Source organism: Pezoporus flaviventris, unplaced genomic scaffold, assembly GCF_033815535.1.
Source record: "Pezoporus flaviventris isolate CSIRO_AGI_PZ_B2104156 unplaced genomic scaffold, CSIRO_AGI_Pfla_v1 ptg000083l, whole genome shotgun sequence".
NCBI lineage: Eukaryota > Metazoa > Chordata > Aves > Psittaciformes > Psittacidae > Pezoporus > Pezoporus flaviventris.
Window position 1 is genome coordinate 7,085,634 of NW_026892631.1, and position 27,508 is coordinate 7,113,141.

Below are 27,508 nucleotides of genomic sequence, written 5' to 3' on the forward strand. Positions count from 1 at the left end.
CAACTGCATCCGACATCAGAATAAAGGGATGAATAATGGACAAACTGAGGCAGAACATCAGCTGGTATAAAGCAAGATTTCTGTGTGGCAAAGTTAATTTACACTGGCAGTGGATGCTGGTCCATTGTCAGTAAATCCTGTTTTCCTAACAAACCTGTTAGGAAGAAATGCAAAAGCAGGTGTAATTATTAATGTGATGAAACTCTCTGAATTAATTTACTCCTTAAAAGTAATACATTACACCCTATAAATGGATGTTAGTTTTTTAAAAAGCCATTAAAATCACAGTAACTATCAAGCAAATTAAAGGCTCTGGCAATGATACATTATTTCATTACAATTAAAAACTAATTGTATGCCTAAATAAATAATGTTGGAGTTTTACTCATGACAATGGGGAAAATAGGGTTGAACAGCTTACGTTAAGAGAGAAGCTCTTGTCCTTTCACTAATGGAGAGGATTATAGTGCATGATAATTTCTTATAAACACCAGCATTTATGCTGCAGTATCAAACACAAACATCAAAATGATCAGTTGCTGCAAAGAAATGGGAGCAGCGGCATTACTAAAACCACAGAGGCCAGCCATCTTGAGCACCACAGGGAAATCCAGTTCTGCACAGTTGGTGTTTGGGGGCACATATGTGACACAATTAGTATAACAAAATAAGTTTCTCCTTGCTGAAGCACTTGCTGCAAATTGAGTCATTAATCTCATTTATAAAACAGGCACATGGCTAGCAAACTGTGATTGGCCGACGCAATTTCTTCTCATTAGGGTGTGAATAGCTCAATCTTGTTCACTTTAAATGTGGGTCATTTTAACTAAACATAAACACTTCAGTCCCAAGACCTTGCAAGAACTGTTACTATATTTATATGTTCAATTTAAAGTTCCAGATGTTGTGGGCTAACACCTGCCCGGACTACACTACGGCCATGGCTGCAGGCATATTGCAGTCATCATCTTACAGATGAAGACTCAAAGACCAGAAGGATTCAGGACTAAGACTTCTGTGAGGGTGGTGAGGCACTGGAACAGGCTGCCCAAAGAAGTAGTAAATGTTTCATCCCTGGCAGTGCTCAAAGCCAGGCTGGACAGAGCCTTGGGTGACAGTCTAGAGTGAGGTGTCCTTGAAGGGGGGTTGGAACTAGATGATCTTAAGGTCCTTTCCAACCCAAACCATTCTATGATTCTAAAAAGGATGCAGTACACTGAGGTTCCTAAATTCAAACAGCGATTCAGAAAATCCCTGTTGAGTAGCTGCCAAAATCTGAAGCAGCCTATGCTCACAAGATGTCTACCTACTCAACTGTTTACAGTGTTCGTACCTACCCAAAACTGCCTTGACTGAGCTACTTGCCATATGCCTCCTGCCTTGTCCTGGTCGTGTTTCAGAGAATAGATTTCTTTTTCCAGCAGAAGCTCTCTGTGGCTTTGGATAGAGACTCCTGTCACATATGCAACCTGGTAGGAGTTGTGCAGGGCCAGGGCCAGGGCCAGTCCACCCCTAGTAAAAGACTGCTGCTAGTCCTAATGGAATAGCCTGTGCTTTCTCACAGCAAACGAAACTCAGTCACTACCCGTGTGGACAAACTTTCTGCCTCCAGCTTGGATAGGTAATCTAACCCAACTCTAAATTCACTGCTTTCCCCTCCTTCATTAGGAACTTTCTTATTTTGGTAGATCAAATATTGGGTGAATAGAGAGTGACCAAAGCTGTAACTTCAGGTCACAAAGGAGAGAGCAAAACCCCGATCGACTTTTAGCAAAACTCCCTCTTCCCTGGTATGGGCTTCTCAGGTGCTGATTTGGTACAATGCAGGCTTCTCACCTTGAGAATTCAACAAGCTCCAACATTTGACAGCTTCTTTAAGGCTCAATCCCCTTTTCTTCCAAATGGAATCTGCACCATTTAAATGAAACAATCAAGTACTAAGCAGTGGAGAGATCAAAGTCTGGCCTTCTTCAAGTTACCAAAGGCAACTCTTTTTTTGTTGTTTTTGTTTGGGTCGTCTTGTTTGTTTCTTAAGCCAACCACAAAATCCTATTAGCTGATACATGATCACCAGGCTCCAAAACCTCACATGACAACCAAAGTGCCAGGTTTGCAGCATGGCTTAAAAACCTCTAGCAAAGAAAGGCATGAGAATGTCCTTCAAAACACCAGAAGGAGCCATACAACTCAGCAGAAGTAAATCACCTACTTACCTGGCTAGAAAGGTAGAGGTTAGCCCAGACTGCTGTAAGCCTCTTGCCTACTTCCTAGGGACTCAGGGGTGAGGTCCCCCTCTATTCAAAGGCTACTTAAGAAGTGTGTTTAAGGCAAGAGGCATCATTAAGGCTAGGGGAGATGTTTCTGGTGGGTTAGTCATTGAGGAATTGCTGTGTAAGAGGATGGATTATAACTCCCCACCACCTGAAAGCTTTGCTGAAAGAGTATCTTCTGCACAACTGTGCTGAACTGTATTTATATGCATACAGATGCATAAAAAGCGATACCTAGAACTTATGGTGTCTTGTCCTAGATTGATTTGTTGATATTTATAAATGAAATTAAAGGTTTGGGGCTTTTTTTATCACATCAAATACTTGTGCACTGCTCAAATAGGGCTCTTCTCTGAAACATGGGCTCACAGCAGCTTTAAGTGAGGAAACCTGCTTCTCATATGAAACCACTGTGGGTAAGTTGCAAGACTGTTGGGGCAGAGATGGTCAGATGCAAAGTGCCTGCTGCATTGCACTATAATGGGGTTGTCTGTTTGCAAAGTGCCTGCTGCATTGCACTATAATGGGGTCGTCTGTTTCTGGGGAGCCTCTAGACCTTTCTTCATTTAGCTAGACATAGCAAACAATTAATCAAATAATTCGTGTTCTTTCCGAGAGTTTAAAAACATTAACATTTCAAACACTATGATTACAAATTTCATCAGTCACTGCACTTCCTTGATCCCACTGAAACTGAAAATGCTGCTACTTTTCTTGCTACTTCCACCCTAGGACAAAGGCAAAAAGGTGATGAATCTCAGATAAAAGAATCAGAGGAAAGCAGAGTAAATAGAAGATACAACAGCAGGCCACAACCTACTCTAGTGGAGGATGCCCCTGCCTGCGGCAGTTGGAACTAGATGAGTTCCATTCCAACCCAACCCATTCTGTGATTCTGTATCTCACTTTTGCAGACCAGTAAGCTTCAGAAGACTTGGCTAAAGTCTGAATCCAGGCCTTCTGAAAACAGTCCTATGATATTATAAGCAATTGTGGCATTTGAGAGTGGGATTATATTTCTTTACAATGGTCTTATTTCATGCAACTGAAAGCAGGGCTTTCTCATCTGTTCTTTCACCTTGCATTATTTAACCCTCTTATGGCAATCCTCTTGCAATCTTGAAAAAGAATGGGAGTAACAGCATTAATTCACTGTTGAATGTACTGACAGGAGTTAAGGTACAGCACTCACTGAAGGCCATGAATATTTATCATTGTAATCCACTGTGGCAAGTGTTTTCCACTTGCACTTTCCTTGTGTTTCTAGGCAAAATACAAATTTTTTTGTTGCTCAGAGTAAATACAAGAACTCTGAACTATTAACAATTCAAGCACTTGCTGTTGTTTGTGAAGTATTAGCTGACCTACTTCACTGCAGTTTTAATTAGGTATTATTCCCATGCTGTTCTCATCCCTGTGGGGATTATACAGTTGGCACTGATAGAAGTGTTTCTAGGATAGGGTGATTCAGGAAAAGAGAGGCAGTTTAGAAACACACCATTCAAGGCAGAACAGCACGATACATTGTACCTGATCCATGCCAGCCTCCCTGCTCCTGTATCAGGAATTAACAGAGCAGGGCTGCAGGTGTCCAGAAAGGAGACAGAGCTTATGTACCCATCTGGGATCAATCCTGAATTCCCCCTGAGTACACCCTAACCCCAGACAAACCCTGCTGTACCAAAAGTACTGAAAGCCTCGGACTGTATCCAAGGATTTGTTACCTGCAGCTTAGGTGTACCACACTGACAACCTACAAGTCATTTTAACAGCTGTCAAAACTGTTTAATTTCCCAAAATAGATCTTTCTGCTTCATGCCTCAAGAACTGAAACCATTCCAAATAAACTATTTTTAAAGAAATCTGTTGAGGAATGGCAAGGCACAGATCTTAGATGACTTTCTTCTTTTACCCACCGAAAGAACCATGATAGCACAGTCACTGTGTTGCTTCACTATGGTGTATCAGTTGCATGCTGCTAACTGAAAAAAATGTATTTCCTAGGAATTCTTATAGATTTTTTTTTCTGTTTTGGCAAGATGACTCTGCATGCAAAAATTCACTGCTCTGTGTCCAAAAATAAGCAATACATTGAGCAAGAATTTGATTCCATGACACATGAAACAGATACGGTTTTACGCACATCAAAGTGATTTCAGAAGCAATTAAGGATGAAATACAAATCAGGGGAGCCTGTACTCCCATTGATGCGTCCCAGGGGAGAACAAACCCCTTAACTGCCACTCTCCTCTTATTATGTGTGATGCCACTGTACAGGATGCAAAAAAATTGATAGCTATGGCTGCCTCAGCTGGCATTTGGAAACAAAAAGTTAAAAGCTTTCACAAGAGTGAGGTTTTGAACCTCAAACACATCAGGCATATTGTTGTCAGCTTGTTTTCATTTTCCTCTTGAAGAGGCAGTTTTGGGGATAGTTTTCCCTAAGTTGTGTCTTTGGCCATGGTCCTCAATGATGCTCCCTAACCTACAGAATCATAGAATCAACAAGACTGGAAAAGCCCTTCAAGATCATCAAGTGCAACTGTTCCCCCAGCACTGCCAAGGCCTCCACTAAACCATGTCACTGAGGGCCTTGTCTACACAGCTTGTGAACACTTCCAGGGACGGCGATTCCACCACTGCCCTGGCCAGCCTGCTCCAATGCCTGACTGCTCTCTGGGGGAAGAAATTGTTCCTAATATCCAGCATCTTGAGGCTGTTTCCTCATGTCCTATCCCTTGTTACTTGGGAGGAAAGACCAGCCCCCTCCCGACTCCATCCTCCTGTCAGGTAGCGATAAGGTCCCTCCTGGGCCTTCTCTTTGCCAGACTAAACCCCCCCAGGTCCCTCAGCCATTCCTCATCACACTTGTGCTCCAGGCCCTGCACCAGCTCCGGTGCCTTTCTGTGGCCCTGCTCCAGCACCTCAATGTCTCTTTTGTAGTGAAGGGCCCAGAATTGAACACAGGATTCAAGGTGTGGCCTCACCAGTGCCCAGCACAGGGGGATGATCACTGCCCAGGCCCTGCTGGTCACCTAGATCCATCACCTGGATGATCCTTTATCTACTTCACCATCATCTTCCTCGTTTTCTTGATCCTCAAGTACCAGGACCCCAAATCTGTTGTAGAGGGGTACTTGGGAAAGTGACATAAACTGGGAGTAATACCTGTTTCCAACCCACCCTGCCTCTTAGGTCCCCCCCATCTGACTGGTGGCAACTGGGTAGGGAACCTTAATTTCGCTGAGCGTGGCTCCACCAGTCAATCTCCTCCTCACGTTCCCTCACACTCCTCACCCGCTCCACCTCCTCCCTCAGCACCGCCACCGCGCAGAGCAAGCCATCAGCCTGGCCACCCCTACACAGCCACCCCCGCCATCCCGGGCAGGCTCTGGCACTCACCACAGCCAGACGCCCGCTCACGAGGGAGCTCCGTCCTGGCCGGCGCAGAGGGCTTTGTTTCCTGAGCTCCCTGCCAGAGGACGCCAGCCCCGAGCCCTTTCCCGTGGGCACGGGCCCAGCTCTCCTCTTGTTCCCGCCGGGCTCCCGCCCTTCCCGCCGCGCTTCCTGTGGGAACGGCCGCCCGAGCTGAGGCGCCACACGCCGCTCCCGCCCCGAGCTCAGGGTCGGTACGGCCCCGGGAAAGGCCCGGCCGGGACCTGGTGCTGGTCCTGGCGCACTCACCGCGCCAGAAACCCTTTTCTCCTCTGTTTGCGAGTTTTAAGACTGACTAAAATCACCCTAAATCTGCCTTTCCTGTGACAAATGAACGTTAAAGTGGCCACAGCCAAATCCAATTAAACCGATGGCACAGTCTGACCTCTCAGCTTTAAAATTAAGGTATTGTTTTAATTAAAAAAAATTGAGAAACCTTGCGTTTCTGGGTAAGAGATGAGTGGTTGAACCTCCACTGAAACATCCCATCCAAGCGGAAAGCTTCGTGTTTAGTGTTCTCCACTTGTTGCAAAAGGGGATACATCAAGAGCTGGTAGAGCCTCCTTTCTACTTCATCCACAAGACACTAAGCGACAGAGGATTATGGTCTGGTGAAACAACATATATTCTTAACTGAATCATAAATGAATTAGGTGTTATAAATGAGCAGATAAAAAATGCTGACTAAGTAGCTGGACAATTACACACAGTTCTGAGCGATACAAAGGAATTTATCCAACAACCCCCTTAGTGTGGCTTTGCAAACACATCACATGTATAAAAGGGAAAACTCTTCCTTGTGTCATCAACCAAGACTGCATACATGGCACCTTGAACACACACAGCCCCTTAGCAACACCACCTCATGCCCCTCTCACCACCGAGTGCATCTTTCCCTCTCACTTCCCTATGGCATGCTTACTTAAAGCAAAGTTAGAGTACCTCTATTTCTGATTACTCGTGCAAAACAGGATCTGAACTCCTGACAAGAGAATTGTAGCATGAAGGTATGGTCTATCAGAAGATCAGTCCTTTTTAACAGAATCATAATGCGTCTTCAAACCAGCTGCACTTAAAAGGAATGCAAGAAGTGAAGTGAAACTGTAATGGCACAGAAAGCCAGGCAGCTTCCATGAGGTTCACCCATCACTCACCATTCAGCTGTGGGGCACCTCAGCCTGACCTTCCAGCAATCTGGGGAGGGGAAACCAGCAAAGAGGAGTTCCAGCTTGTCTTCTGTGCCACCTGGGTAGAGCAGGTACAGGGTCAAGTGTAAGGCAGCCACTCTGCTGGCAGATCAGATATTGATGTTACCGTTTGAGGGCAGTGTCATCTATAAGGAAACACAAAGAAATGTCATTTTAACCACAGGCATGGGAAACAGGGACAGAGGATTCCTAAGCTGCTGTATAAGCCAGGCAGCTACAGTAATGAGTTACCGTGCTCTGGGACACATCCTTAATACTCTTGCTCACTCATTAGGCTTTGATTTGTCACAGCAGGGTTATGACTGCTCTGCTTGTGCTGTAACACTTCACAGAAGGTTAGGTGACTTAATGAAGCAGTCTTTCTCCCATCATCTATAAACATCCAGTTAAACCACAACAGGCTTCATTAGGGTGACATAAAACAAGCAGGTTTTGAAGCCCTTGCAGGAGGATGTGGTCACACAACTTTGCAATGACTTTTGTAGGATTTGCGACAGGAATCTCACCAAGGTACCCAAAAGACAGCACTGTAACATCCTGCTTCCCCTACGGCACTGCTCTGCTTCCCTACTGCCCCCCCCCAAACCCACCCCCCCCCCCCCCCCCCCAAAAGAGGTTTTGGGGCAGCGTTATTTTCCTATGACCCAGGACACCTACAGGGCAATACCCGAAAGATGGGCTTCTTTGAAATCTGTGGAAAATCATTGCTCTTCTCGCAGCTTTTGCTGATGGTTTCTGGGCTAAGCCCAAATACACAGATCATAGAATCACAGAATCAGAGATTGGTTAGGGAAAGGACCTTAACATCATCCAGTTCTAATTCCCTGCCATAGGCAGGGACACCTCCCCCTAGATTAGGCTGCTCAAGGCCTGTCCAACCTGGCCTTGAACACTGCCAGGGATGGGGCAGCCACAACTTCCTTGGGCAAAGGAAGTGGAACAGAAGTGCTTCTAAAAGTTTTGGTAGGGCAGGAAGCTCTGCCTAGGCTATGGATTCACTTTAATGGCCTCAGATGTTGCCAACTCTGTCATTACTTCTTCCCATTCCTCTTAGCTTTTGCAGGACCATGGGACTGGCCACTGGAACTGCACAGGCAAGGCTAGGGGCAAAGGAAATATAGGAACTGGGGAGCAATTTTAAATGGGCAAAATAAGGTGGTTATTTTGTATTTGTACAGGCTGTAGCTTGTACAAAGAGCTCCAAATTCTGTTCTCTGTATCTATATGCAGAAAGCTTTACAGTGAACCTCAGTTCTGACTGAAGGCTGTGCATTTTTTTCATCATAAGCATACATATTCCAGTGAAAAATACTCATATTCACTAAAGCTGTTTTTGCAGTGTTCTTTTCCATTTTTTTTAAGTACTAATTGGAGACACCAAGAAGTGGAATACTGACTTGAGAAAAGTGATTTCAGTATTGCCTTGTCAAATCACAAGAGACAGTTTAAGCCTAATTAATACAGGGTTTGAATGGGTGAGGTAGATCTCACAGAATTACAATTGGCACAGTTGTATTTTTTGTTGCAAAAGGTTCGTATGAATCTACTGCATACACAAATAGTCTAAGCTTCAAGTTGGGTAGCAGTCAAGCCACTGCTTTCTGAAGAAAGGATAAAATTTAACCTCTGTGACTCCTGATCACCCTGACTTCTTAAAGCTAATGACAACAGTGCATATCTTATTATCTACCCTGTAACATACCATGCCATAGCAGTCAGTCTTACATTGATGAAATGGAAATGATTAAGTATAACAAATCTGAGTCACTACGTAGGAGCAGAAAAAAGACTGTATATTTTCTGTTCTTCTTTCTTTTTCATACCTAAGACTTAAAAAAACCACCATATACAAATTTAATCACAGCCTGCTACTCCTGAGCTATAAAATATGAGCCATGCCTTGAACGAAATAGAGGAGAAAGAAAGTAGAGATTCTTAAAGAAATGCCACCCATTAAAGACACCAGAAAATCTATTGTAAATGTTTTTCCAGGTCCTCATCTACATTCAGGGCAATAACAGAACCCTTTGTGCTTACTCTTGTTTTTATGACTCATGAAAGCCATGTCATATTCTGTGCATGTAGTGGGTTATTCTTTTTGACTGAATGTGCAACACACCCTAATGCTAGGGCTGACTGCTCCTCCTACAAACATATTTATCTTTCCATTTCATTTTATTTGTATTTCTGGTAGTGGTGTTGCACATGCTGGAATTCTGACTCAGCTGAACATGGAACAGAAGCTAGTCGTGAAACATTTTGGACAGGCTTTGGAAAACACCATCCATGAAAACGTACCTTCAGGGAGTCAGCAGCAAGCTACTGAGGGTATAATATCCTTGTAAAGCTGGGCTAAGCACTGGGCAAAGTCCAAGCAGGGACACTATTACATGGTCAGAAAAAATATGCCTTTAATGAGCAAAAGACAAATATGTTTTGCTTTTGTGGAAATATGTTTAGTGAATCGTGCAAGTGGGCAGTTAATTTCATTTCTACAATTGTACTTCATTGCCTTGAATTGTAAATTTCTAGGTAACATTCAGAGAAAGAAGTCATTTATAAATTGCCTCATTTCTTTTTGTATTCTATATTAATACTTACATTAATTTTCAAGCTACAAATAACCAAAGGTGGCAGTGAAGAAACAGAACTTGGGTTGCTGCTCTAAGGGAGGGTAGCATATGCAGCTGCATATCTTCATATAGCAGAACTGTCATGTGAGAAGAGTTACTCATACGCTTTAATGTTTCACGAGAAAGGTCTTGGGGCATATTACATATTTTGCTCTATGGAACACAAAATTATTTTGTCTTTCATCCTATCCAAAGCACACTGAAATCACTGTATGCCTTGTTTTGACTTCACTGAGATTCAAGTCAAACTCACAACTGTAATTATGAAGAGTAAACAGTGATCATAATGATTTGTGATCATTTTGGTGACTTATAAACTGAAATGTTGGTCTACTTTGCTCACAGCCCATTTCCTTTTGCTCTATGTGGACTGGAATTGATTTATGCACACATCAAGTAGAAAATGAATTTGATCCTCCTTTTTTTCCAGTAAATTCATCCAGAGCGGACAGCTATTTCCTTACTAGAGGGCACCAGCATCTGCCATTAGCATTTGTGCCAGGTCAGGATACTAAACTGATCGCAGTGCCTTTTTTATGGCTGCCACTCACAGTTGCCTAGAACTTGAGGGCACATCTTCAGGAGAAAACCCATGATGCTACAGCATATGCTGCCTGGCTGTGCATAGAGCACTGGGTGAGAAGAGGGGTGGTCAAATTCACAGTCTTTCCAGCTGGTCAAGCTTAGGCATAGCAGTATCTTGAAGTGATGCTAACCACCACAGGTTTGAGTGTGCTGAGTGCCCTGCCAAGTTCGTTGTGGTTCTGGTTAACAATTTTGATTATATTTTCAAATACAGGCAGTTCTTAAAGTTCCCTTTTATCTTTTTTCTACTACCGTCTTTTTAGTGCTGCTCCTAACATGTGCCTCTAACTAACAGGGACAATTACAAATACACCAAAAGTTAATTAGCCCAACACAAGAACAGGTGTTTTTGCAAGTTTCCCAGGTCTTTGACTGACGCCTTGGCATGGACTCATCACAAATGCCTCACTGGTCTGTGAACACACATGTATATTGGAACCTGGGCAGGGGAGGAAGAAAATGGAGATGTCCCTCCAGTTGCTATGAGGAACAGTGACAAATAACCAAAACCCAAGTTTCACCCCTGTGTCGTTCTACAGATGAGATTTAGTTACGAATTAGGATTTTACAAGCACTCGCATCAGCACAAGACACAAACCACACAGCTACCAGTTTGGCTGTGGGAAACAAGGTGAACACCCCAGAGATGCATGTTTCCTTGCAACATTTCTTAAATAATTGTAAATGACTGCCATGTCTATAGAAATACAATTCTGTTCAGAACCACTTGAAACCAAAACTGAGGAGTGGAGGTACAGGAATGGAATCCTGCAGTGAAGAAGTGTTCTAAGTGTCTCTGTGTGCTGATATGGATCCACCTCTATTCTGCTTGTGCCTATTTTCTAATATGATATATCCACAGCCATTTAAATTCAGTGAATAGGTTTAAAAGCTGTAGCGTGTTTCTGGCTTTTCTGATACTGTTTTAATATGTTTGCATATATGTCCTTTCACTGTATCTATCTGTTGTGGTTTAAACAAAGTCAGCCATAAATCACGCAGTCGCTCCCTCACTCCCCCCCTTTTTGCCCTCCCCCTGCTCCCGGAGGGATGGGAAGGAGAATCAAAAGAATGCAACTCCCACGGGTTGAGATAAGAACAGTTTAGTAACTAAGGTATAACACAAATCACTACTGCTACCACCAATAATAATAATGATAAAGGAAATAACAAGGGAAGAGAATACAACACCTCACCACCTGCCGACTGATAACTTGCCCCCCCAGCCCAACCAAGCACCAACCGATATCGAGTCCAACCCTGCAGTCAACTAGCCCTTGCAGGTAACTCTCAGTTACATCCTGGGCATGACGTGCTATGGTATGGAATACCTCTTTGGCTAGCTTGCGTCAGGTGTCCTGTCTCTGCTTCCTCACGGCTTTCCCTCCTCCCTGGCAGAGCATGAGGCTCACAAAGTCCTTGGCCAGACCAAACATCTGAGCAGTAACTAAAAACATTGGTGCTATCAGCACCCAGTTCCCAGGCCAAGAGTCAAAAACACAGCGTTGCATCAGCTACCAAGGAGGAGAAAAAATGACTGCTACTGCTGAACCCAGGACACTATCCAAAAAGACCAGACTTCTTGTTTATTTCTTTGTAAATTATATAGAGTTTGTTTCCAGAAAACTCCGTGATGGTATCTGGCTATTCCAGTGGATGAAACGCCAGATTCTGTTCTCGTTGTAGGCAAAAGAATGACTTCTGGTGCCAGAGAACTTCATCACAACATCATAGTTTTAAAAAACCTCAACAAAGAAACAAACTAGTAGAGAAAAAGATTATAGACTCATGGAACTTTTGGGGTTGGAAGGGACCTTGAAGCTCATCTAGTTCCAACCCCCTGCCACAGGCAGGGACATCTTCCACTATTCCAGGCTGCTCAAAGCCTTGTCCATCCTGGCCTTGAACACTCCCAGTGAATCCATGGTAAATTATTTTATTCTAGGATGCCCCTTCCAGCCTTATGAGAAGGTTTTATGGTTCCTGTCTCCTTAGGAGGAACGGGTTTACTTTCTTAGATGCAAGTAATAACACTCAAGATTACTTATACAAATCCCCTTATACTGGGATTTGCATTATTACACTGGTATAAACCCGAATCCTTATTTTGATCAGTGATGCTGACAAGACTCCCTCCAAGCCCAGAAGTCTCGGGATTGGTTCTCCAATAAGGCTAATTATAAAAATAAAAGTAAACATACTCACTGGGAAGTACTTTTCTTTAAAGCTCATACATATCTCCCTGTTGTCCAGCTTGAAGATTTGAAGGACGTGAGTAAGCATTTCAAAGCAGTTTCTCCATCATTTTCCTACATGTTCAAAACCCTTCTAATCCCGCATCTTCATTTCCCGCAGTGCCAGCCTGCAGATGGTGTCATTCTCCAAGGCCACTACGTCATTCTGTTAGCTGAGCCAGAAGCATTTCCATGTTCAGTTTATTCAAAATTCTGTTGCAACTTTATCTCCCGAAGATGTATGTTCCTGGCTTTGGAAGACTGAATACCTAGGGGAGAACAAAAGAAAGCTGCACAATGTGATGGCAACGGATGGGGAATCGCTGAACTCCACGGATGTGACTTGTTCTACAGTGCTCACTCTGTTTGTTGGTGCTATGAAGGGCAGTAATCAACACTATTACCAATCCTTTCCCAGCCTCAATATCCCACATCTTAATTTTCCAGACAAATTATACAGACCAGAGAAGAGTTCCCTGTGCTGGTCTGTGAATCACAGTTGGAGAATCCCTACACAGAAAAGCCAAGCATGTTGTAGGAACAAGTGACAAAATAATCATTTCCCAGAATCAGTTTTAACACCTCCCCCCCATCCCCCCAACTACATTTTGTAACTTAACATAATCTACAAACCTTTTGATCACACTTTGAAAGTAAACTCTGGTCCTCCACTGTCCAAGGATTTATGTGAGTTTCAGGAAGACAATTAAGCATGTTGAAGTTCTTAGTTTGAATGTATTTACTGTTGTGGTTGAGACACATGAGTGGCCATTAGCTCACGCCAGTTGAGGAGATGGTAAGAAGGGTTGTGTTGATGAAGGTCATTTTAGTGGGAATTAATTAACCCTTTTATTCACAATTTGTACACCTTAAAGACCGGTCCTAAGCAAGTCTGAATTTGCAATAAGCATTCCCAGTGCCTTTGTTCCTAAAACATCATGGCAGTACCCCACTTACTGTTGTATGAAATCTGTGAAGGGTGCCAACCTCATTATTAGCCAAAATACCAAGCAAAGCTGAATTTCTCTCAAGCTCTTTTCAGAGATGAAAATTTAGGGATTGCTGATCCGCAGGTTAAATCCCATGGGTATAAATGTTCCAGTTCTAGGCAAGAAAATCGCAGAAGTCTCTTAGGACAAGGGATTTTTTTCTAGTCTCCAGTAAAAATTACCTGCATACTCAAAGCTGAACATCTGCCTGAGTGTTCTGTTGGATTGAAACCAAAATGCTTAGCACTTCACCAGGGAGGGCTTTGACAGTCTCAAGGCCAATGTTTTTTACAGCAGAGAGCCAAGGGATCAAAGGATTAAATAATACAGAAAGAATGCTGAAAATACAAACTTACTGCTTTGTGTCCTCAAGGAGGTGACAATGTGCGCCCTTATTACAAATTAGGAAAAACCCCACAAATCCTTGTAACTGTAGTAGCTGTGAAAGTCAGGCACTCTGGGCACAGGATTTATTATGCCTCTACATCATCACAGGCTGCATTCATTTACAAAAGCCCTTAACATCGAGAACAAAAGAAACCAAATTTCATTGAATGCTCCAAGCGTGCTGCCTGCCTCATGCTTCGAGTGCTACTTCACAAACTGAGCTGCCAGGAAATAATAATATAATTAGGCAGCAATGACCTTCAGGTCAGACACTTTCTGGCAGTTAACCCAGTCTTTAACCTGACGGTTCCACTGCTCCTGGGAAGTACCCGATCCTGAGGCTTTCATAGCCACGATAACTGCAGGAGTGCTTAAAACAAATAAATTACCATTTTTATGTGTTGAAAAGTTAAAAACTGAACTGCACATTGCCATGGAGACGGTGAGCTATTTAGAGCACAGAGATTTCCTAAGTAGTGAGAGTCCAGTTTAATATCCAACAGGCAAGAAGGTTTCAGTCTTTATGTTCTGTTAGGTTTATAATCATTATCCTTTGCATGTAGGATGCACAGAGAAAATGTTAATTGATTCCCTGAAGTTATCTGTGCATTCTGAAGAATGACTATTGTATTGGAACTGTGTATTCTGTTCTGGCCTGCTCCAGCTCCTACACCACACCCTTTCTCTGATATGTTAGCACATTACTAGGCCATCAGAAGGGGCAATATTAAGCATTGTTTAAGCATCAGTCAAAATAAATACTGCGATAAACTGCCTTGAGTTTGCAGGCTCTGTATAATACACAGAGTGCCCCAAATGACAGGTGTCCAAACTTGGTTAATATTCTCTTTTTTTTTAATGTAATTTTAGGGAATAGAAATGTTCCCCAAGTTTGCTGATAAACGCAAGTAGAGTTCTGCTATCTGGATGTCAGATAAATGCCTGGTGTTTGTAAACACAGTGTGTCCCAAAGCATTAATGCATTTTTAGCAAGAAAGTTCATTGATCCAGAAAGTCATTCTGACACTTTGCATTCCTTTTTGTTTTGTTTTAAATCTTTTTGTCATCTTGTCAAGGACTAGAAAACAACACATGAATGAGCTTTTATTGTAAATATTGATTCTAAAGCAACTGATTAGACAGAGACTCTGGGTATAACAAAGGGAGGAGAAGTGTGGATTTAGCTCCCAGTTATCACATACAAACAGTTTGGCCAGTGCTCCAGTCTTGTATTATTGGATATAACCCTCTGAGTGGCAGAACTGTTTTGTGGGGGGTTTTAAACTAACTTTTTAAAATAAACAATGACTTGTGAAGTGGTTTACAAATGATTCAGTGCAATGTGAAACAGAGAATGACTCAGGCATTGTCAGGATGCCTCAGTGACACAGGCTTTCCTGCGGGACACTAGCAAAACAAGGCTAAATAGAAAGCTATCAAGCAGTCCTGCTGAATATCTGAAAATGGGTCTGAAAGGTGAAAGCGATCTGGGATCTGAACATTCTGATTTATATACAGGTTGCAGAGGAAAGCATACATAAGGTCTTGTGCAGAAACATACTGTAAACAGTAATATAAGCTATAGCGATGGAAAAATAATCAGTATTTATAAAAAATGTACTAGATTAGACATGGGATGCTTGGATTTTACTTCTTGCTCTGACAGAATTCTTACAAGGCCTTCCAGAATCTTTTTCTGGAATGCCTAACCTTTCTCAGCCCCACAAGTGCCTGGTTTATTTAGAACTAGAGTCATCAATCAGTTATTGGCCTCTCATTATTTCTTCTTTTTTCTCCCCTCTAAGCGTAGACCACTAAGGTGCTGTATAACATACTAAAAGTCTTTTCCAACCTAGCTGAATCTCTGATTCTCTACAACAACTTTCAGGTCTCAGGTGAATTTTATTATATTAGTGGATGAGAAGTCACTACCTATTAGCTATTTATTGTTACTCCCTTGAAAATTTCTAATGCTGTAAGTAGTGCAATGCCCTGTATATTAATTTGCTCAGCTGTGCAATAAACTGTTCAAAATAGTTAACCAAAACTAATACGAAATCGTTATAAACAATGAGTCAGAAATTGCTCTCAAAATGCCTCTAATATCATCTGTATTTGAGAGTGTTGCGCTGAATTTAAGAGAACCTCAAGCCACGGCTGTCCTCCAATTGAGGGGAAAGATCTCTCTTCCGGAGGCACCAGCATTTGGTGTACACTGGTAGTGCACAGGTATCCCAGGTTGGAAATGCAACAAGACAAAGGTGGAGTCACTGCCTTCCCATAGGGGTAACTCATGTCATACTGAAGGATGTGACTCTGGACACTCAAAGTTATGCCTGTGCAGCAGGTGAATTATTTGCTGTGTACTTCACACCAAGACCCTGTAGCCACAGTTACTAAGGCACCAGCCTGAACTAATAAACTCTTCTCCTACAGACCAATATGTTGGCTTGGAGCACAAGCAGAATGAGCTTATGTCTGCCTAGAAAAGCTCTCTTAAATATATATAATACTAGTATGCAAATACAGGCTTAACCATAATTAGAAATCCCAATTCTCTTCATTTGCTAATAAATGTGACCAGTCCAGCCTATGAAAATCGTCACATACCTGCAAAACAAGTGAGAAGCTCACCAGAGTGCAGTCTCAGAAGAAGATAGCTTGCCTGGGACTCTGCCAAGCTTTGCTTTATCAGCATTCAGGGCTCTTGTCATGTTTGTGGAGAGGAGACAAAACACCACTGAAACAGAAGAGAGAGAAAACGAGAACAGCGATAAGGACTTCCTTAATTACTCATATTCTGAACTTTCACTCTGGTAGTGCATTTTCAAACTCACCTTAGGGCAACTAATTGCCAACATTTGCAAATACCTCAGAAGAAGCAGGAGAGGTTCTGCATATCTTTCAGAAGGATGCTGTCATTTACCTGCCCTTTACATTATGATCATTTGCTTCCATTACATCAATAAGCAATTGCTCTCTCTCTTTCTCACACACAAGTGATCTCTGCCCTTGAAGAGCAGGAGATCATACATGACTATAAAGGAAAAAATACAGTTATCTTCTGGTATTTTAGTAGAGAAAAAGGAAATGACAAACACAGTAACTCGCCAGCAGAAATACTTGGTATTTTTTATTCTTGAACTCGAGAGAACTGCAAGTGTATGCTCTGGGAATGGCATCAGATTATCTAGGGTGGAATCCAGCAATAAGTAGGGATGGGGCAAACTAACATATCTTGTTTCATCAACCAAATATGAACAACATCCTCCCCCAGGCATCATGGTGGCATCATAGCGGCAGCAACACATTCACTGAGAAATAGGACAGAGTTGGCACCAGCAGAGACAACAGGACTGCTGTGTGCCAGCTGTAAACCATTCTCTGGTCCTACCTGCCCTCATATGTTTGACTCGTGCAGTGATGTTGATACTGCTTTGGGTTGAAGCTTTCTCTCCATCTGTCTGAGCAGAAGATGAGAGATCTGAAACAGTGTCTAAGGAAAGCCATTCTATTTATAACAAATGGCATGCTTTTCAATCTTGCATTTTTCTGGACTCCTATGTACCTTTCTAGACAGATTATAGATTCCATTAAAAACCCCACTTCAATTTACTTGAAGTTTGCTCTTGCAATTTGCCCGAAGATAAAGAGTTTCACTATCTCACTATCAAACGTTTACAGTACAAAGAGTATCAGTGACTAAAACCTGGACCTTATTTTGGGATCATAACTGTACATGAACCAGTAAGATTGTTGCTAAAGCCTATTGTTCACTGCAGAACAAAAACAAGACATACATTAATGATCTATTTTTCCCTGACTGAGGCTTTGAAAAATCAGCAACTGTAAAGCCAAATGTTGTTTTCATTCACTGAAGGCATGGTTCAGCAAAGTACCAATTCTGAGCCTAATTTTAAATGTCTAAGTAGACTGATCTTAATAGGAGTACTCAGGTATATAAACTAGACAAAGAAAAGAGTATCTTGCAGAACCAGGGTATAAATAGCTCTCAAGAATGTAAATTTTACTATCTTTTTTAATGCAACACTCCCAGGTTCTACCAGTGTGAAAGATCTGTCCCACCAGAGCCAACATCTGGCTCCTGGGTAAGTGTCCAGGGTAAGATATAGGAGAGAAACTGCACAAAATCTTCATTAGGAGGCTGAGAATGTTGATTTTCTTTCCCCTTTTAGTTTGCCTTTTGCAAGCATCTTCCTTTTCTTCTCCCCCAAAGGAAGGTATAGTCAGTGATTACAGGTTTGTGCAGGACCTTCCTCTCCATCATTCCACCATTTCCTTCTTTATTTTGTGTTGTGACCATTACTGCAAGACCTTTGCCACTGTTACTAGACAGCAGGATGTCACCTTGCAAGTAGGTGCCTAGGGACACTTGAAGTGGCACTAGCTGCATCTCTCAGTGTACTGGGGGACACAGTAACCCCAGAAACAGCATGAAATTTAGCCTCCACATACACTAAGAATTTCTGGAGTCATAAATCTCCATATCTTAGCCACAAAAATAAGAACAAATCGGATTCTTGGTGTGCACAAGGTCTGTCAATGGAGAAAATTGATTTTCAATGTGTTCCAGCAAAAGAAAGTCTGGGTTGAAAAATGCTTTTCAAGCTTTAGCTCTTAACAGATTAAAAGAGGGAGAGAAGATCTTACGAAGTTGTACCTAGGTTTGTATTCATTTATGCCTCATCCCTTCTGTCACCTCATATGGTGCTATGAAGCACAAACTGATTTCTAAAAGAGAGAGGATCTGGCTGCTAGTAACATATGAACCATTTTGGACTTATCACAGAACACCCCCCACACCCCCCCGAAATGCCAGAATTCAAATGGACCACAGCTTCTGTCCTTTTTTCTTTTTCTTGTTTTCTTTCTTTAAAAGCCACACTAAATTGCACGAAAAAAAACATGTTTGCATTCTCACGTTTTCTGCATTTGAAAACTAGGTGTGATAAAAAAACCTCACTTTCCAAAGGTTTTGGTTGGTAACTTCTCAATTCTCAGTAAAATCAGTGGGTAGGAGATGTTACCACTCTTTCAGGATTTATATCTCAATTCAACTCTTTGACATGTTGCTGCAGCAGCACGTGACTAGTTGAGGCAGAAAATACATGACACAGAAACATCAAGTTCATATTCTACAAATTGTAGTTTCCCTTACTGAGGTCTTAAAGCTCTTTAGTTCTTTTCCTTTCCAATGCTGTGCCCACTGTTTCTAATAGCTTGGTAGACCACAGAAGGAAAATTCTCACTCCGGAGAACACATTAAATGAAAGTTGAAGCCTCTTAGTGCCTGTCCTTAGGCCAAGTAAGTGATATTTAGTGTCACTTAATCTTCAGCAGTGATGTACCCTATGACTAAAATGAATCATTCAGATATGTAAAATACTGTTGACAGTGATAAACTCAACCTCCAAAGGATCAAGAAGCACACTCTTGTTCTTTTTAGATTTTCAGGTTATGCCCTACAAAGTGCAAATAAAATGTAAGTCTAGAGAGTATGCTGGGTCTGTAAAACCCAGCCCCAGCAATCCTACTCACTGAGGCTGGATCCACTGACTGCACTCTGTGGCTTTCCTCATCCTGCTCCTAGACCTAATTCACTCACTAATTCACATCCCCTCAAGAAGAAAAAACTTGGCAGCCTCAAAGGTTACAGAGCATTTTAGAAAGTCTTTGCTTACTAACACATGACTTCTATTAGTCTGGGGGCAAAATTAGATGATTTGATCGCTAATGTTCAGGCATTAGATGTCAATACTTCCAGAAGCCCAATAGAAATACCTCACCACTTTGCTTGACCTCTTCAGCTTTCTCCAATGTTTTCCGGTGTGATATCACAGCCAATAAATTTTTCTCTCGGTGCTTGGCAAGGCTCCAGATGGTTTTTAAGTCACTTGTTCAGGCAAAAGAAGAATGGTACATTTGGGATGAAATTATCCTGGAGGGCATTGTTGCAATTAGAGAGATGAATGGCCTTCAGCTTTAATTAGAACACTAGGTACACGTTTCATATCCTTAATTCAGAGGAATCCAGCTCAGTCTGCTAGGGAATGTAGTACTACTAAGTGAATATCTGTAGAACTACAAACATCACTTTATTAAGAAGGGGCCATTTCAACTCCATCCTATATTTACTTATAAACAAAATACAACTTAGGAAAAAGCATCCTGACTACTCCTGGCTCATTCCTTTTAGCATGTTAAAGCTGCTTGTAAATTCGCAATGGAATAGTGTGCTACAGAAGGTTGGATGGGCATGAAAAGTGAGATTAGTGCATTCATAGTACAGTTATAATTATGCCCATGCCAGATAACATGCAATTACATATCTCAGATCTCATTCTAACAGTGAAATTGGTTTTGTGCTACTTGAACAGAACAGAAATCTGTTCTTTAAACCATACTGCTTTCTTGTGCTTTTCAAGCTTCATGAGACAACCTTTTATGCTACATACATATGCAACTTCACAAACACAAAAATACTAAGAGAACATTATTAAGGTCATAAAGACAAACGTTCTTAGGGTTAGGAAAGAATTAAGATTGCTAGTGCTGTCTCAGCTCAGATTCTCTTTTCTGTGTGACTTATGAAATAGCCTTTGATGATACAAGCATATTTCTTTTTCCACAGCATTTTTCCTACCTCCTTTTGTGCATTGAATGGACTATGCTCACTTAATGAGCAGCAATCCAGTATTTTGCTTTCTGCTTGTTGTTCAACATATTGCCCCAGGCCTTATTTACTGCACATTTACAAATGGGATTCTGAAGACAGATTTATTAATTTCCTCTTGGGTGTTTCTGTGGTGCTCATCATTAGTGTGAGTGCTTCACAAACATGATACCATTTATCTTCCCAACACTTTTCTGAGGTTAGGGGACAGAAACATTCCCAGGCTACAAAAGGGAAACAGATACAAGGAAATTAGATTAAGGGGAAAACACACTAATTCTGGATGCCTTGTTTATGACAAACAAAAATTAGCAACTAATAAGTGACAGGATTTTCTATTAGAGTCCACGTATTTTCTCTTGTTCATCACATCATTTCTCAAATTGGTTTGGTTTCTACTCTGCCAGCTCTTCACCTTGTCTGTGTTTCCTTTCCCTCAGCTTCATCCTCCCTTCTCGTGCTGGTTCCCGGTCTGAAATGCTCTTACCAGTTCCCCAGCATCACCTCTGTATTCCTCTTTCAGATGTTTCTACCAATGGAACTAGATGATCTTAAGGTCCTTTCCAACCCTAATGATTCTATGATTCTATGATTCTAATACCACCCTTTGTATTTTAGGCGCTTTTCATAATTCTCTCTGTCTCTTGCTCCATTAATTTAATTTCCATTTTTCTAGTCCAACCAGTCTTGCAATCTCTTCTATTTCTTCACACAAACTTTCTCTCTCTCCCCAACTATGTTATTCTTGTTCATCTTGCCCAGCAGTCTCCATCTCCTTTCCTCACTGCTTTCAAACTTTTTTTCCTCCTTTCCCTCTGCCACCTCTACACTTTAAGCTTTTGCCCTTTCACTTCATTTCACATTGTCACTAGTGTACGCCTGCTTCCTCAGCAAATTCCAGCTCTCATTCCTGTGAAGGGGTCATATTTCTGGTATTGGTGCCCAGCAGGGGCTTTCCTTCTTGGACAGGGGAAATAAAATCCTTTCTTTTGTTGGTAGCACACAGGCCTGACATTATATGTAATTACCAGGCAGGCTGTTTCAGTCCTGCATTAAACCATGACCCATCCAAGCAGAAGCTTTGAAAGACTTAGCTGTCAAACTTACAAACTTTGTTGAACTCCAGCAAACCAGCTACTTTCAAAGACTTCTAGTCTGACTGACAGTGGAAATGTGGAGTTTTTTGTGGGGTTTTGTTCTTTTTTTTTTTTTTTTCCTTTAATAGATATAACAACAGGAGCATCCCTAACAGAAACTCCCTTCTCTGTTCATATTTGGAAGCCTCACTCTGAAAGTGGAAATACTAGAGCCTTCTAATGACACAAATCTTTTTTGAGACAAGGAAACCTCGTTTTGTCATGTTTCAGTTGTAAACCAACTGAACATTCTTGCTGAAATTACTATATATAGATACATAATTTGTATGGGCCTGTTACAGAAAACCCTGCCCTCAAAATTCATGTTTTGGAGAGCTACAACACCCTGTTTCAGTTTCTTGTAACAGGAAGCGTTTGGCAACTTTAATTATAGAAACTGTCATCAGCCCTACCTGAATGCACACATGTAAACTACTTGTGTGTGTGTGTCTGTCTCCATGAAGGAGTGAGGAGAGAATCTAATAATCCAGATAAGTGCACTCACTGAAACATGAACATATACAAGTGCCTTTAAGTTTTCATTTGCTTAAATAAAAACACCCAGGGGAATTCTGTAAGGGAAAATACATAAAGCAGAAAAAAATAGTTTTCTGGGCAATTTATCACATCCTGTCTCAAACCATACAGTCCTCTCGGCTCCTGGAGAAAAAAGAGCTAGCTCTTGTTAGTGGTGGACAAAGAGCACCACAGTAGAGCTGAGTTTCTGCATTATCTGCATTGTCAGGTGCTGGTATGCCTGTGGCAATTATAATATGCATCTTAAAATCTGTCTGCACCCTCTGTGGCCACTGCAACCATGCCCCCTAACCCCCTGCCCCACCTATTAACAGCAATAGGATCACAATGTTTAACAGTAAGTAGCTTTGTATTAGTATTGTGAAAAACCCAGATGGTTGTGTTCACACACACACAGCAAGCTGCAGGACACTGTCACTAACACCCAGGACAATGCAGCACAGAGCCTGTAGCCAAGTGGTTGGTTTATTTTTTAATTTGTTTGGGGTTTTTTTTTGGTTTGGGTTTTTTACACGTCTGAGATCAAACCCACTATCTGTCAGTGTCAGACTCCCTCAGGACCTTCGGGCTTCTGATGTTTTTTTCTGTTATTTCTCTATACAGCAGGATACTTACTTGGATAACAGCTGTATTCACCAGGCATTTCTTCCATCCACCCCCTGCATCCCAAGCGGTTCTAGAGCCTGGAGCTGTTACTGCTTGGTGACCCTGGAGAAATTTAAGGAAGTATAAGGGAAAAAAGCCACAAACAAACAAAATACCAGTACCCCAATGACTGCAAAGGTCTCTCTCTAACAGAAATGGGATACCTCGATGCTAATAATCTTGAAACCCCTCAGAACTTCAACCAGGTTAAAAAGACTTCAAATGCAAGTATCAATTTATTAAAGTCCAAAGCATATAAACACAATTGCAAAGCATGTGTCTTACCTTGTCTGCAGAAAAGTCTCTCACACTTTCAGCTTTTCAAGTTATTACTTGCAGACTCCTAGCCAAGGCTCCTGTTTTCTACCAGTGCTTTACCTCTGACTTACATTCATACATTCACTTGCATTTGAAGTGTGGGGAAATAGGCTGAGGTTTGCACTTCTACAGGGGAGGTTCCCTGAGGATTCATTGAGTTTCTGAGTTTCATTCTCATTCCCCTATCCTTCTTCATAGAATTATTTGACATTTCTTATTAGACTATTAATTACTCTCACCTCTTTGGAAACATCCATATCTCTGACAGGTAGGGTACAGCCCTCTTGTGCTTGACTAAGCCAACTGTTAACTCCCTGAGTAGTAAAACATTCTTTCTGTATAGAGAGGCACTATGTATCTCTTAACAGAGAGTACTTCAATGCATTAAAAATGCATACAACATACCAAGAGGTCATCATGGTTTATACAAAAATTTATTCAGATATAGATGGATAAAATACATGTGGCATCATACTGACAATGTGACTGAAATTGGATTAAAAAACATCAGCCACAGTGGAGTTGACGGGATCCTAATGAGCTCGGAGACAAGTTTCCCCACGGCTGCCTGATGCCATGCAGAAGGTCAAGGAGGAGGTGGAAATGCTATGTAGAGAAGCAGCAAGCCAGGACCTGAATAAATCTGCCAGAGCAAGCTTTTCTCTCCCCTAGGTGCTGGTCCAAACTGGGCCAGGAGGGTTGAGGCCCTGACTGGTGTCAGTATGGCACATGTAAGTGTCTTTGAGCAGAAATCATAGAATCCCAGACTGGTTTGGGTTGGAAAGGACCTTAAAGCTCATCCAGTTCCAACCCCCTGCCACAGGCAGGGACACCTTCCACTAGAGCAGGTTGCTCCAAGCCCCGTCCAACCTGGCCTTGAACACTGCCAGGGATGGGGCAGCCACAGCTTCTCTGGGCACCCTGTGCCAGCGCCTCAGCACCCTCACAGGGAAGAATTTTTTCCTAGCATCTAATGTAAATCTCCCTTCTGTCAGTTTAAAACCATTCCTCCTTTTCCTGTCGCTAGCTTTTCTGTAGCAAACAAACTTCTAAAGTTTGAAGTGAGGATGTCCCACATCCTACAACTCTGATAACTGAAAGGTTAGCAAAAAGTGATTATATAACCTGGGGCAGTGCCTCACCACCCTCAAAAGGAAGAATTCCTTCCTAATGTCTAATCTAAATCTCACCTCTGTCAGTTTAAAGACTTTTCTTCCCCAAGCTGAACCAGCCCAGCTCTCTCAGCCTGTCTCCAGAGCAGAGCTGCTCCAGCCCTCAGAGCATCTCCATGGCCTCCTCTGGACTCGCTCCAACAACTCCATGTCCCTCTTGTGTTGTTACCCCCAGAGCTGGGCATAGGACTGCAGAGGAGGGTGTCTCACCAAAGCGGAACAGAGGGGGAGAATCCTCTCCCTCAACCTGCTAGTCACACTGGTCATGATACAAACCAGCGTATGGTATATTGCACACTGCAATTTTTATCTTAGCATAAAAATTGTTATTCACTCTCCAGGCCCATCCCACTTGGTAAATACATTTTGGATTATATGTCACTAAGTGATATGGTTATGTCCTTATCCTGAATTCCATCATGACAATATGCCAATCCTCATGAGCCCTTCTGAATAGAACATGGCTTCTTTCTAGGTAACTCTTTTCCAAGAAAGTGTTTTCCAAAAACCAAGCATAACCACTGATTAACAATATACTTAGGCTAAATTACATTCCTTCAACCTCAGACTCGAACAAGGTACATCAGAGTGCCCACTAATGGACTTCTGAGTGCGCTACTCTGAAGGCTGAAAATGACATAGCATAACACACTTGGCTTACAAAGCACTGCTGTAGGAGTCAGATGTCAAGGATTTATTGCTTTTGACTTTATACCCCTCAGACAGTTTAGCACAAGGTCTACAAATCCCAAATATGGTTGTGTGAAAGGGAGAGTGTTGCAAGTGCTGGTGGTACAAGTACTCAGGCAGCTGGAGGAGATTACCCAAATGTGTTCCAAGGACCATGAAGCTGTACTTCACTTTGTCCTGACCTTTTCCTGCGGATAGAGGACAAGACACAGGTGTTCCACCCACGGAATAGATATTGGATATTGATCTGACTCCTCTCTGCATGGAAAAAAGTTAGAAGTGGTCCTTTCCATTGTCCCCCACCAGAACTGTTGTCAATCAATGGGAAGAAAGGTACAACCGCTGTATCTTACCCATATGCACAGTGGAGGGAACTTCACTAAGTGATGTACTTATTAGCAGGGATGAGGCCCTTGATCAAGTCCAGCAATGCCTTTGAGGGCCATACAGTACACTTGTTGCTGTGTCCACAAGCTGGTCAGAAGCAAATAACTGAAAATACTTTTTCTCCCGCCTACTTCCTCAGCACAAGCAGCTAGCTGTAGTATTTTATTGATCATATTGTTGTTTCTATGGAAGCAGATGTGGAACTAATTAAGATCAAGGGTTAGAGCTGATAAAAATTGGTATTTTCAATGCAGTTCATCTATCATACGCATTCAAATTAGTTTTCCCAACAAAATACCTACTGTAGAGAAATGGTGACGGCTGAATCATTTTAACAGAAGTAAATTAAACTCATTAAGAAGAGCTTAAAGCTGATGCATTTGTTTTCTGTTTATCCTGCTGAAAAGGCTTTCCCTTTGATGAATAAATAAAAACAATTCTTAAATTTTGCAGATTTTTGACTTAATCACCAAAAGATCTTTGTGATCCAGAGCAATTCTTACAATCTGCTCGGCACTGTTCATTTTTATTAATTCATTCACCCAAGGAACGTGTTTTGCACAGCTGCTAGACCATTTGTCTAGGTGAAAGGAACCACGTCTTTGCCTCAGACCTCATTATTCCTGTTAATTCATTCTGCTGCACGTAACAGTGAGCTGACTGCCCTCAGATGCTCCCTGTGAAGTGGTATGCATGTGCCCGATCTCCAGGTAACTGCAGCTCTTAGCTGAAGCTGAATGTGTCCTCCTCACTTTCTACAAAGCAGTACCATGAAGAGACTGCTCCCAAGTGCTGCTTATGGTAACAGGATGTGTGTGTTTTGGTGAAGCTGTCCAAAACCCACAATTAAAATGCTGTTGTTTCTGAATTTCCCTGGTGACACCACATCCCAAAGCTAGTGTGTTTGCTCACTTGTACCTTGTACGTAACCTATATGAATGGATTCTTAGTGCCTCATGTTTGGAAAGATGAGCCTTCTTTTTAGCTACATCAAAAAGCAGAGGGGAAAAAGGACTCCCTGACCTGTTCACTGTATGCTAGCTACATCTTAATCATCTTGCAGCTCACAAAATATGCCATGTTTTCTGAGATGAAACAGGAAAAGGAAAGAGAAATTCATGGAGAATGCAGTACATTACCCTTGACTTGTGTTTGCACATTTCAGCTTCGCAGGGAAGATCCTTTCCAAATGAGCTTGCAATCAATAAAATGAATTAAATTACTGTGATATTCCTGGCCCTTCAAAATGGTATCAAGGCCACAGACAGAGACTGCTGTGTATCAGCTACAGTAGGAGATGTAAGCTAGACCTCAATTCAGTGTTTCATTGCATTTCCCCAGAAGAGCTTTAGGAATGTGTCAGCCTCAGCTGAATATCCCAAAAACGGATGGAGCAGCACATGTGTTACTGGGAGTGGATGCTTTGTCTCAGAGCTGGTTTACCCAGTCCCTCTTTCCTCACCTCAGTGCCACCTCTTGGTTCCACCTGTGCATCTTGTTTATCTGGCTACCCTGTGAACCAGGAGGATGAACTGACATGATCAAAAATACAGGCAGCCACTTCAAGCTGGCTTGGACATAAACAAAAAGGTTCAGCTTAAGAAGGAAGCACAGGAAAGTGTAACACAGGAAGGGTGGGGAGGAAAGAAAGTGCTAATCCAGCTTGGCTGTCAGACTGTATTTCTAACCACTGCCTATCTGTTTATATTGCAGCCATCGCTGTAACATGCCAGTCCTGCAATTTGTTGCATCCTACTAACAGGTTAAGTATGACAAAACAGTCACTCCTTACTTCCACAGAAATGCATTCACCTCTGGGTTTTTTACCAGAAAGGTTCTACCAGATGCTGACATGCTACACAACTGCTCATAACAATTCCAACACACACACGCGCAGTGTAAGCTGTAACTTACCCAGAAGAAAACACCAGAGGGAATGCAGGCAGCCAGAATGTAATTACCTAAACTGGAATTTAGCCAGGACAATGTGGTTAAAATCCCTATTTGTTTGGATTAATTTAATTGCTAAATACATTGTTCCACTAGTTGCTGTAGAAATAACCTTTTTGTATTAGCCAGCAGGTTAAATAGCACTTTTACTGCAGTACTTACCGGCTTCTGTTCCTGCCAGTTAGTCACTTCTGCTTTTTATTTGACTTCCAGGTCTCTGCATTATCCCTGTCAGTCT

At 42.0% G+C, this 27,508-nt stretch overlaps 1 long non-coding RNA gene across 3 annotated transcripts; it reads right to left on the reverse strand.

Moving 5' to 3' along the window:
• On the reverse strand, positions 1 to 27,508 carry LOC133280568 (uncharacterized). 3 transcript variants are annotated; one of them, XR_009747229.1, is made up of 7 exons: positions 27,433 to 27,508; positions 26,460 to 26,514; positions 16,613 to 16,778; positions 16,352 to 16,481; positions 12,337 to 12,634; positions 6,860 to 7,038; positions 1 to 154 (listed from the first exon to the last, which is right to left on the reverse strand). It is a non-coding gene; the product is annotated as an uncharacterized LOC133280568 (long non-coding RNA). The 3 variants fall into 3 exon arrangements; XR_009747230.1 differs by lacking the exon at positions 16,613 to 16,778; XR_009747231.1 differs by lacking the exons at positions 16,613 to 16,778; positions 26,460 to 26,514 and having other exon boundaries at positions 27,433 to 27,505.